At 32.3% G+C, this 13,782-nt stretch overlaps 1 non-coding gene across 1 annotated transcript; it reads left to right on the top strand.

Moving 5' to 3' along the window:
- Positions 1-1,870: 1,870 nt before the first annotated feature.
- On the top strand, positions 1,871-1,943 carry Trnaa-ugc (transfer RNA alanine (anticodon UGC)). Its single transcript has one exon. It is a non-coding gene; the product is annotated as a tRNA-Ala (tRNA).
- Positions 1,944-13,782: the final 11,839 nt, after the last annotated feature.

Raw genomic sequence — 13,782 nt, 5'->3', positions numbered from 1 at the left:
AAGCCTATCCTGCTCGGGTTATTTATTTCGCTTGTTAGGTCACCTTTAACCCCGTTTGATAACCCTCATCGAAACCTAAACCAGAGATAATCAGAAGGTAAGGCAACCATTTTTGTAAATCCATACTTTTGGTAAAGAATTCTTTTCAGTGCACACAAACCCAAGTATGAATTTACAGGTAGCGAACTTTTCCGCGAACACTATCTTCCGCAGCAGCGAATAGAGTCATACACAGTGCCTACACCAGACTAGAACGGCATTCAGACATTAATGTATTATGAAATTCTTATCTATATATAGTGGTGTATTTTTCTTCCGACAAATTGACTGGTTTTTTAAAATTGCATAATTTTCCCAATATATTTCTCGTTCAGGTCAAAATATGTTATTTAGACATGGATAATAAAAACATAAAAATTTAAATATATATTTATATGTATATGTGTATATGTGAATTTTACATTGTGTTAATTTTGTTAAAGGGAGGTAATGTTATCGGAAAACAGTATTTGAAAATAGATATTATGTGTATTGAAAGCTATCAGACTATAAAGTAAACCACAAAGAGCAGTCGGTCGTTACAATGTGTTTACATAAAGTACATTAAAAAAACCACAGGCATTTATAAATTTACATGCAGGATTTTAAGTGCATATTTGTTAAACGTTATTGAATTTTCGTTTTATCACCTAGTAATTTTTTTCATTTTTTCCAAGAGGTCCATCTAGAGGTTAATTCTTTTTTTTGGTGGGATCGAACCGGGTACTATAATAATCATAATTTAAGCAATTCTGTACTTTTCAATTTGGGGGTATAACGGGATGATATTTTTTTAGGTGGGGGAGAACCTCAATATATCTTATTACTCACTTTATATAGATAGATATTCAACAAGTCATTGAGTCCATCTTTTTTATGGAGAGAAAAGATAAGGAACAGTAGAGATGAAGGCAAAACATTTCATTAAATCCCTATCTTGAATGTGTTATACATAATAGTAAGGTTTGCAGATTTTATGGTATCCTTATTGACGCTGACAATTTAGTTGTTCCTAACAAATGGGTAAGTTCTGTAGGATTTTTGTCACAAGAAGGGGTTTTTAGATTATTATACAATGTTTAATACTGTGAAAGAAATATAGTTGAAAGATTTTCAGTATAAGATTAATAAAAACATTCTTGTGACAAATAAATTTTTACGTCTAATAGATATATGAGATTATGATTTATGCTGATATTGTAACATTGATAGAGAAATGATTGAACAATTATTCTATCAATGCCCGTATACCAATACCTTTCTTTTAGAATTCAAAGACTGGCTTAGAGATAAGTTGATTTTGGTCTTTTAAAACAATAAATGTGTTTGCCATAAAAAAATTAATAATAGTGACTGAGTCATCCAACTGCGGTAATAGAAGCTATAAATAGCTTGGCGCTATGGTAATAAAAGTGATGACGTCACAATAAAGTTAAAAATTACTTAAATATATAAGGCCAGTTAGCACGAAAAAAAAGCAACGGCCGCTGTGGTGTAGTGGTTAGCATACTGAACCGGCAATCCAGAGACACGTGGTTCGCGTCCCGGCTGCGGCTTGTCGATTTTTCGTGCGATTTTTCTATGTAAAATTTCTCGCTCATGTCTTTCTTTCTTTCATATACATGTGTATATTTATTCTTGGGCGGGAATGGTCTTATAAAACAATAAATGAGTTTGCCATAAGGAAATTAATAATAGTGACTGAGTCAGCCAACTGCGGTAATAGAAGCTATAAATAGCTCCCCGTTATGGTAATAAAAGTGATGACGTCACAATAAGGTTAAAAATGACTGAAATATATAAGGCCAATTAGCACGAAGAAAAGGTAACGGCCGCTGTGGTGTAGTGGTTAGCATACTGGACATGCAATCCAGAGATCCGTGGTTCGAGTCCCGGCTGCGGCGTGCCGGTTTTTCGTGCGATTTTTCTATGTATTATTTCTCGCTCATGTATTTCTTTCTTTCATATATATAAAAGTTGTTTGTCAATTAAAATTTTGAGGCCAAAGTCTATATGACTTTCCTGTGTATATATAGTTTATATTGAGATGTTTTTTTGTTTTTTTTGTTGCCTTAACCCTGTCAAAAGTCGGAAACAGACGTCTAAGTAAGATATTTTTGTTCCAAATTACAAAACATATTCTGACTTGTATAAGAAAGGAGCAATGTGTACCTTTATAAGTCGTTCTGTAGCATCAGATATTAAATGTTGCTCAAGATGAACTGCAATAATGATGAAAACAGCCACAAGAAACACTGAAAATATAAGTAATGTGTTGGCATGTACGCATGCTGTTTACTAGTATCATTCGGTATATGCTCTTATTCATACATTTATGTAAACTTGAACAATTTGAAATTAATATAACAAATAAAGAACATATGATATCATTAAAAACAGAAGTATTCTGATTAAGAAATACCTAAATTTCCTTTTCGGAGACGACGCAGTTTTCTTAGATTATCCTTAAGTTTGTCGTTCATCAACTTGCTGTATCTTCTTCGATTCACACCCATTTGCGGTAATTCACACGTATCCTTCATTTTATTTCCTGAACGTACTATAATATGTGACACAACATAAATAACAATAAAAGAAAAAAAAACAAATTTTACAATATTTTCAACGTTAATATAAAACAATGCGTGTGCTTAATGTTGCTTGTTGAAGTTCAAAATGATTAAGAATGACAATTCTTTGCTGATGAATGATAATGTATGCTTAGACACTTTAATAACTGCTTCATAAAAGCATTAATAATCGGAAAAAGTATCATAATTTTCATGCAATACATATATAGCGTGATTATAAACAACAGCACCTCCTCCGTGGTCGAGGGGTTAGAGTCGATGACTTCTAATCCTGTTACCTCTCTGGCGTGGGTTCGATCCCCGGGAGATGCTTTGGTAGTTTAGCGCGGAGGAAGGTAGTCTAGTACTGGTGTAACTGTCCAGGAATGATGGATAGGAAACTACCCGCCTATATGACTAAAAATACTGTTGGAAAAAGGCGTAAAATGAAACAAACAAACAAACAAACATAAACAACAGCAAGGCTAATTCGATAAGATGTATTTAAATTGATTATATATAAAATAGATATCCTAAATATTGTTTTATTTATAATTGCAAACTTATATAAATTATCGCAACCATATATTTTCACAACTAATTGGTATAATAGTATATAAATGCAACTGATTTTGTACTGTAATTTCATTGTATAAGTTCCAAAACATGAAAATAATAATGTATTGTGTATATTATATTGTTCTTAGCATTATTTTTTCAATATCAAAATGTTCGATAATTCTCTATTTTTCCCATATTTATTTTTTATTTGATTTGTCTTTCAGTTCAATCATAACAACCATTTAAATGACAACTTAATTACCATGTTCTGATCCAATAAGGCTTGTTCTTCTCTTAAGTGTTGTTATTCCTACTCAAATTTAACTTTCATGATGTATGTTTTTTTTCACCACATTAAGCCCTAGGGTAATAATTGATCCGTTGTTTGTCTTTAGTAAAAACTTAAACACTTTTTTCTCTTAAACCACAATATTTAAATGTTGGTGAGTACCGTCTGGTGCAAGATATGATACATATATGAATTTAATTTCAATACATATTTGCAGATGAAAACTTGAACATTGATATCATGATGTATTGAGGTACTAGGTACTATTTGAGTCCTCACTCGGAAAGATAGGTATATACATTTGTCCTTGTTCGTCTTTCGGCTCGTGTACATTCGTGCATTCTATATTAACTCAAATTGTGCACAAGTGCTTGAGATATATTCAACCAACTTTGTATGTTGATAAGCATGTGCATTTGTGCAACTGTGGTTGATTTGCTTGTGTTTCCATTCAGAATGTGTATGGTAATTGCTTTTGACTTAGTAGAAAATGTTATAGGAATTTTCATCAGCATGGGAAGTTATAAAATTAGGGTATTTACTATGAACAGCAAAGAACCATAATTGTCTAGCGCCGCTCTAACATATTTTATAACATTTTATAGAATTAATCGATGCCTTTGATATTTGAAAATCTGATGCCTCTTAACGAATAGAAAATTGTGTAATTTCAACAAAAAAAAATCAAATAATCAATTTTTGACTGAAAACCATGTAACCTGTTTTTCTTTTCTTTTCTCTCCATGATTATTTAATAGACTCTCTTAACACTTATACGTAATTCAAATGCGTGTTAACTTTTAGATTCATAAAATATAGATTAAAGTTGCTAGTTCTTTAGAGACAATAGTTTGTATGGCAAAATACATTGTTTTGTTGATAAATGCATGGATACTCTGTAAGAGAATAACCCAGACATAAGTGCGTAGATTTTGTTGTTAAAAATGATAATTTCTTACTAACATTTTTAAAACTCAATTATTTATAACACATAATCAGATTATAAGATAATGCACGGATGAACGTCGCGTGGCCATGACTTACACAATACCCCCGTTCCCCCTTTACTACCCAAAACCCTTAAACATAAACCAAACATCATAGGTATTGACAAAAATAAATTTTATGAAGATAAAAAATGACTTTAAAAATCAAAAAGGTATTAAAGTTCAATTTCATTTTGTATAAAAAAATCACTAGCATCTCGATTTTCAGCGCATATATTCATCAAATTTTCACCTATCTTAACAATCTTGGTGTCAAATCTTAGATAAATAGATACTCAAGAAAACAACACTGGTACCTTCGCTAATTATACCTAGCAAGTAATATTCCAGCCCACAACAGTCAACAAATGAAACTCGGAAGAGATCTGATTGCACTGTTTCGGTATAACTCTCACGAGTAAAACACACTAAAGTCACAATTAATGAATATTTCGTTGTATTGCGTATTTAAATATGATAAAATTAAATAATAATCGGTAATAATTGTTCAACCAAAACGTCATATGAAACTAAAACGCACCTTTTTCCTATATGTCAATTTAGCAATCCAAAATGAAAGTGAAATTGCGCAGCAGATTGTTTTCATATGGAGTATTTCCATTGGTCACGAGAAAAACTCGTACCAATGAAAATACTCCATACAAAGGCAACGGGAAACAAATAAACCAAATATTAAATTTTCTCAGAATGTATATGTTTAACTAAAATTTCACCTTTACTCTTTTTAGGTAAATTTGTTGGAACTTCTTTTTCCTAAATGTGATCTCCAAAAAACAGCTTTTAGGAAGGGACTGACAGACCAACTTACTATGAAGGTAAACCTTTATGGTTAACTGGTTGTCAGAATAAAACAGTTTTAAAAGCAAAACTCTTAATCTAAGAGAAGATAACTCTTGCAATAAAGATGCTAGACTAATGAACATTGTCACACATGATGTGTGTGTAACAAAGAAGAAGTATTGGAATTGTCCAATATACCATTTATAGTAACAATGAAGAACATTAAAACAAATTCAAGTGAATTTCAAGTTCAAAATTAAAATAATCATAGAAACCAAGGTCTTATAAATTGAATCACATATGAATTAAGTGTTGATAATGAATATCGTTTTTAGATTTGAAGTAAATCATGGAGAAATAGGAGAGTTTAAGAATGAGTATGAACACTTCAAAGTTTAAGGAGGAGATAATTTTGAAAATATGAACGCTAGATTTATGACCCTTATCAACTTGGGGGTTTGATGTAAATGCTATAAGAAATAAAGAAGTTTAAGTAAAACAAATTCTGAACAACATGTTTCAAGTTGGGGGGGGGGGCATATTTTTGGATATAGTCAAGCAAGAGTATTGAACCTTCTCCCAAATGACTTGTGTGATAATAAGACACATACATATAAAGTTTGATACATTAAGAAATGAAGAAGCAATAAAAATAATCACTTTGTATAAAAATTTCAAAGTTCAAAGGAGGTAATTCTGATAATTGATGTGTTAGAATTGAAAACCTTGTCACATATGATGCAGTTTATGATTAGAAACATATATTTGAATTTTGAAGTAAATACCCTAAGATATAAAGATTTATAGTAAAAAGCAAAACAATTTGAATCAGAAATCTTGACGAAGTCGTCGACACTTGGTAGTAGGACAGCTCTCAATATACTCTCTATAGTAAACATAAAAATGATTAATATTATTTCCATACTGCAATATATCCATATTTTAAGTTTCATAAAAATGTTTTAACTATTTTTTGAGTATTCATAACTATTGCTATTTTTGCCATATATATATATATAGCATATTCGTTGCCATAGCAACCTGACATTTCAACATAGGAATAAAAGAAAAATACGTGCATATTCTCTAGACTGCCATCTACCCGTATTTTAAGTTTACTAAACATGTTTTCAGTATTTTTGCGCGATCACTGGCTCTAGTTTATGTGTGAAATTTCCATATTTTCTGTCCATTTGTTGTCAAAGCAACCACACGGTTTTCAACCTAGAAAAAATTTGCATAATTACCATACTGCCATCTATCTTAACATCAGATTTCATGAATATATTCTTTTCAGTATTGTTTGCGTTATCGCGGGATTCATTTGTGTGGACGGATGGACTTAAGACCGGACGTTCCAACATTTTGGGTTTAGGGGCTATTTTCTTTATTATTTTCTTTGTTTTCTTAAGGGCTACTAGCCAATTAACCCCCTTTGATCACGAAATGAACCTATTGTTCTCCTTTGTTTTCTTTACTGTTATAAAGCCCCTAAATCCAAAATGTTTGCTCGGAAAGACAGACGTACAGACGGACATACTGGTAACTCTGATGTCCTCTACGGTTAAACCGGTAGGGGACTAATAATAATAATACTATTAATATAATGACACTAATTATATATAAAATAAATTAAACACAAAAATAAATGCATACCAGTAACAAAATCAATTCCTCTTAACGTTAAGCACCTCTCACAATGTGTTCTTCAAATATCATTTTCACATAAAGATAATTACCCTGGGTCATAAAGTATCAATGCTAAATAAGCACATGTTTTCTGAAGAATCAGTCATGTGTTTTGTAATAAATCATTCCTATCAGCACCATTTGCAAATAGTAGTTTGGTTGTCAGTAAAATTCAGACTGCAACAGAACACTTTGGAAATATCGAACATCATGTTAACGCGTTCATTTAGGGAGATACAAGTTATGGTATGTACTAAAAGAAAACACATTATGTCGACATAGATAAAATGACTTGTTAACATAGTATCCCAAGTTTTGCAGCATGCTAATATAATTTATACCTTTGCTTCATATATCATTTCGACATTTTTGTATTAAAGATGTCGGCAGACACAAACACATCATGTTTAGAAAACGTATCTCATACACAGAGTTTCGAGGTTTATTGCGTGTTGATGTACGCATAAAACGTATGAAGATGTTAATAGATAACTACTCTTGAAGAACATATCAAAAGAAAATGTAAAATAGAGAGAATTAAGAATCCCTGAAGAAAGCCCAACACGGCGCAATTGAAAATGTTAAAAGCCCGGTTTGATTTGATGGACGGTACTGGAAAGTGCAAACTACCGTCAACGCCCCCTAGCACCGACTTAAGCAGAATTCAACATTTAACATGAACTGGTAAAATTTAGAATTTTGAAACGTCCGCAGATGTATTCATATGGCCGTTATCATGGAACCTTCAATGTGACACGTTAGTACTTCCATGAAAAGCGGCATATGGTCCCTAAGTAAAAACAAAAAATGCGTGTGCCCTAAACGAGAAAACAATGGGCGGAACTAAATAAAATGGAATTTTGAAAGGGGATCAGAGGTTATGAAGCCTGCATATCACAGACAAGACGTCAAAAGGACAAATTAAAAAAGCAGGCCACATATCCTAAGGGTGATTCAACAGTATTCCAGTGAGGAATCCTGGAACCACCCAACAAGAAAGATGCCAAATAGAAAGAACGAAAACACCACAAGCACAACAATAATGTCGTGCTGACCGATCTTTAAGGATCGGAAATATAACATCCGTGATTGAATGTACGGGGCGACTTTTTACAGCCTCCACATGGCACAAACAACGCTGATGTGGCGATAAAATAGAGAGAAATAAGAATCCCTAAAGAAAGCCCAAAACGGCACAATTAAAAATGTTGCAGGCTCGGTTTGATTGAGCCTGTTCATGGACGGTACTGGAAAGTGCAAACTACCGTCCACGCCCCCTAGCACCGACTTAAGCAGAATTTAACATTTAACATGAACTGGTAAAATTTAGAATTTTGAAACATCTGCAGATGTTTAACTATTTCTATTACAAAACTGCTTAACTTTTTTACGATCAAGAGCATTAGGCAGTATTTTTCTTCAGATGCCACTGAAACACTTGTTTTATCTCTTGTTACATCTCACTTGGACTACTGTAACGTTATAGTGTACAATATTTTGCAAAATGAGTTATCTTAAAATCAAATTATCCAATACATGTGTGATAAACTTGTATTAAATTGATCATAATTTGATAGCTTCAAGCAAGCACTTATCAATTTACAGTGGTTACGTTTAAATTGCAGGATTATAGTATATATGTACAATTGTTATGTAGGAAATGCACCAAATTACTTAATTAATGTGTTGACTCATCAAACCCCAAAACGCTCTTTAAGATAATCGCAGTAAGCTGTTGGATGATTTGAAATACCATTTCACAGGAGCAAGACCTCTTCAGATAGAAGTTGTAGTACAATAGGTCCAAAATTATGGAATATACTTCCGAGAGACTGTCACAAAGTAAACCATTTCGTAAATCCTCAGAAGTGTTTTCAGTACTTTGATATTTACATAATGCGTAAATGTTCAGAAGTAATTTCAGTACTTTGATTTTTGTAGTATTCTATTTTCATGCCGAACCTCAAATTAATACTAAATACAATGTAAATTGTTGCATCATCTTTTTGTAAAATTCAGAGTTATCGGGTGAAATCACTTATTTCAGTATTTTTATTTATTGCTTAAATTTTTTGGTATCATTCCAAGCATATTGACATATTTTTCATAAATTTCGGTGCAGTAATAGGAAAGTTAGATTTTTGTGATGAAGTGCAAATTTATTCATGGTCTGAAAGTTGATATTACGGGCCTGTATATTTTGTTATACATGCGTTCTGGAATGCAAAAAAATCGTGGAAGTTATGTTTCACGCTTTCTGTTCAGTGTAGCTATGCATATATATTGAACGATTTTTAAATCTTCTTTGGGACTCACATTAAGACTTGTAAAGACGCACAAGGTCATTATGACTGACACATTTATTTTTGTTTTGTAAATTTTTAAGCTCGCGCAAGGTAAATTTTTCTGTTCATGTTTTATTTTGTCGCGAGGATCGCGAACTTATATGACATGCTTTCCAAAAATCTTTGCACCGGCATAATCTTTACACATTATTGTACATATATTCTCCGGCGGAGTACTTTGTTATAATCTGGCGGAGTATTTTGTTATAAATCATATTTCTTGATTTTCTCGTGATATTTGTTTTGGCGGGAATTATTTCACTGCTATATAAGTAAAATGTCAGTGTCACGAGACAGAGCTTCTCGGGATTTCAAATTAGTATGGATAATATTGAGGTTCAAAATTCATATATATTGTGTTTTTTCGGCTTTAAAATTATAGAATGTTAGCAAAATAAAAGTTTCGAAATTATAATTCAGTGTTTGTGCTCTCTATTAAAGTCTTTCATGTGATTGGAGTAAAATAAAGTGTAATTAAAGTATACTCCACCACATATTTAGTAAATTTTTGTTATTTTAGAACATCGTAATTCGGTTATTTTTTTTCATTACAAATTCGTTTTCTAGAAATTTTATTTTTCATTTTGAAAGTAATTTTTCGTCTGCTGTAGATTTATTTTGCACTGATTCTTCATACTAGAAAGAATTGGCATGTTTTAATGAATAAGTATACAAATCAAGGTTTATATAGATGCATTTATTTTTGATATTATACAATATAATCATGAAGCAGACTGCACTTCAAAACAAATTGTGATGTTAAAATATCAGTCAGTTTTAGAAATAATTATGCAAAATATCAACTTCTACTCTCACCTGTTCTGAATCCATTAGTGTTTTATTTTGGAAAGAAATGAAACTTGTCAACTCAGCATTGATTCATCATACTGTATTTTATTAAATCAGTATACAAAACAAGCTTAAGGTAGATGCATACATTTCTGACACAACAAAAATATAATCATTAGGCAGAATGCAATTCGCAACAACATGTCTCAGGTCTTCATATAAGCTGGCTATACGCCAAGTTTGATAACAATATCTCATTCCTAACTCTTGTTATTGTCTGGAAACTATTTATCTATTTTTAGTAACGGTGACATCGACCTTGACCCCAGGGGGGTCCAAATGCAATACCAACCGGAGTTTCCACATAAGGTTGATATATACCGAGTTTGATTATAGTACCTCATTCCAAACTCTAGTTATTGTCCGGAAACCATGATGTGGACGACCGACCGACAAGCTGACTCCTATATACACCCCCTCTAAACTTCGTTTGTGGGGTATAAAAACAACAAAAATGATAAGTTGCCTGAACTGGGATTTGATCTCCGAACCTCTCGCATGTAAAGCGAGCGTGTAAACCCCTCGACCTCGGGGAGTTATAAGGTAACATCCTGAAGAATTCCATATTATTCTTAATTAGGGTTTGCAACCCTTATTAATTTCGATATATTTTGTTCACGGTAAACCTGTTGTAACACTGAAGTAAATAATCATGGAGCTGAATATAAGCATGGATATCTAGAAGAATTACATAATTTTAGAAATCTTCCACCAGTTGGGAACGAATCTTCGACCAGCCGGGAGCAAATTTTTCGTCACAAAAAATAATGCGCCTGTCATTTGACAATCGTTACGCGGTGATCTCACCTTAATTTTCGGCCTTAATGTACACATAAAGGGAAGTAACCTCTTTGAGGTGTTTGGACTACTTTTGGCATTTGCAAATTAGAACATCAGGGTCTGAAATTTCCCGACTATTATTTGTTTGATCTGAAGATAAGGAAGACAATCCATTCAATAATAACAAAATTATAGCCAGTTACAGCAAAAAACATGGAAAATGTCACTGATTTGACATTCAAAGTCAAGGTTATTCATGATTGAGTAAACGGCAACGTCGACGCGGATATGACTGTAACAATACCTATACTTTTTTCAAGAAAAATAATAAAGCTAAAAATGCCTCAACAGTGTCTTTATTTAGGCTAGTTGAACGTGACTCACATATGCTATTGGCTAGCAGTATGAGCCCGTACTGCTAGCCACTGCCATTTTAGAAACACAGAAAGATATCGTATAAGAACCTAGTCCTTATCACACAGCCAACCTATTCTTAAATCTTTCAATTATGACCTGTTTACTTTTTACTAAAAGTGACTATAATGTCATCAACTTGTGTGCATAAAAGTTTAGCTTTGGCAGACTTGTCTGCTGGTGTCAAATGAAAACATTAAATAGGAACAGATTTTTATATTAAAAAGTTTATTGCTAAATAGCATAATTTCATACAAATTGCTATTACCTTTAAAGTCCTGTAGATAGACCATTAATTAATTCACGAAGATAAGGCATTTACCACAATATTTCCGCGCAACGTCACAATATCATACTTCTGACCAGGACACCATATCTTTCTGTCATACAAAATGCCAAGCCTGCATAACTCAAGAAAACAGATGATAATTTGCCCAAAACAAGGTAAAATCATTGAATGCTTCATTCCATACAATGTGTCATTTCATTTGAAGCTTATTGCTCTTTACTACATGCAAAATACTTCGCTACCTATGTCAAGATAGTGAAAACAGCTAGGGCTGCAAGCATGCTGTCAAAATATTGCTTTGATTGCGGAACATAACATCTTTCTAGTCTGTTTAGTTCATAATGACTGATCGAAATCCAATATAGATATGTACATTATTGTTGTTTGAACAAGTTTCACCACTTTAATAACCTGATTTTTGTATATTTGATAAGACTTACATGTTTCCATGTGTGTGTGACAGGTCGGAAATTTAGTGATATGGTATGGTATTGGTTTTTACCGTATAGTACGGTATCTAGAGTTTAGCGCAGTTTCATTCGGAGCGCTTTTGTCATTCTCTATCAGTTGTTGGCGGAGCTAGATGCGTGAAGCTTTTGTCACCTTTTGCTTCTTTAAATTCATGGTTATATTTTGTTGGAAGAAGGTTTCAGTATTCATGCAGTTACAAACACCAGAATGGGGAGTGTGTGATGTATGTTTAAGTGGAAATACCAAGGATCCCATTGATCCTGGTGATATGTATATCTACTCCTGTATATACATGCATACTTTCCATGAGTGATGATTAATTAATTGGAGAAATGTAAATATAAACTTTATGAGTGATCAATAAGAATGTTAGAGTTATCCTGAAAGGAATAAAAAACTGTCTGAACTCTGATGGAATTTATTGTCTTTATAATAAAAAGATTATTAAGAACCAGGGTTACAGAATTGGCGACCACGACGAGACAGAAATTTTTTTCAAGCAAGATTATTTAAATCAGGATAACATAAAACATTTAAAGACTTGTGTAATTTCAAGTGTATTAATTTATTACATACATCAGAGAAAATATTCATCTTTAATTTAAAGAACAGAACTGATATATATTTAAAAAAATTTCACCATTTGAGAATAGTTTTTACTTGTAATATTAAAGCGTAGAAGCTTCAGGATACCTATACAAGTGTTTAAATGCTGAGAAGAGTCTATACGTGTACACATCTACGTCAAACCATTCAAGAAATATTGATCTTCCTGATGTTACAGTATTTGTCCATGGATCGACTACCAGAACGTTATATCAACTCAACAACCAACATTTTAGATCAACCCAACAACTAACAGAAGAGGATAACCGACAGGATAGTGGAAACTGACACTGACATTAGTTAGTTACTTCAAGAAATTTTGAGTACTTGTGGTTCAAATTGGTAGTAATGGTACTTTGATGTTACTGCAAAAAAAGGTTTAACAGTTGGTGAGTCGACATGAAATGTAATTTATTTCTCTTGATCAGCATTTCTTTCGTAGAAATTTTATAAATTTTCAGTTTCTTTGGTAAAGAATTTAATTGCTAAGTATCTGCAAATTTTTTTTTTTTTTTAAGAAATTATTAAAAATATAAATTGGTAAATACTGATTATTACTGATCAAGAAGAAATTTTATTTGTATATTTTTAAACCAAGTGTGATATTGTAAGTGCGAGTCCGAGGCAATGTAAGTACAGCACTTGTCACTGGTTGCGGGTATATAACATATTAATTTTCACAAGAAAGCATTTGGCACAATTAATAGATCTATTTTTTCTTCTTTGCATTGTAATGTAACAATCACAAAGATCATTTTGACAGTCTACCCTTTCCCAACCTTTCATTTGTCCAATTTTCCTTGTTGAATTGTCTGAATTTGGGTGCATTGTCTAAAAAAAGGTTATTTTTCTCTTGTAAAAAAAAATCTTGTCTGTGAGTGTTTCTTGTGTTCCCTACTTGATTCCATTGTTTACACTTGACAATTGTTTACATTATGTGGTTGTTTACATTTGGGAGTTCATACATGTATGTTCACTGTTGAACAGCATTGATAATTTGATACATACATTTATAATTGACCTTTTCTTTCCGAGATTACTATAATAAATCTTTGATTTTCAGGAAATTCTGCAATAAACTTCTATTTTCAGC

Source organism: Ruditapes philippinarum, unplaced genomic scaffold, assembly GCF_026571515.1.
Source record: "Ruditapes philippinarum isolate M1 unplaced genomic scaffold, ASM2657151v2 ctg17522_1_1_1_1, whole genome shotgun sequence".
In the NCBI taxonomy this organism is placed as follows: domain Eukaryota; kingdom Metazoa; phylum Mollusca; class Bivalvia; order Venerida; family Veneridae; genus Ruditapes; species Ruditapes philippinarum.
This window is presented reverse-complemented; position numbering and strand designations above follow the sequence as displayed.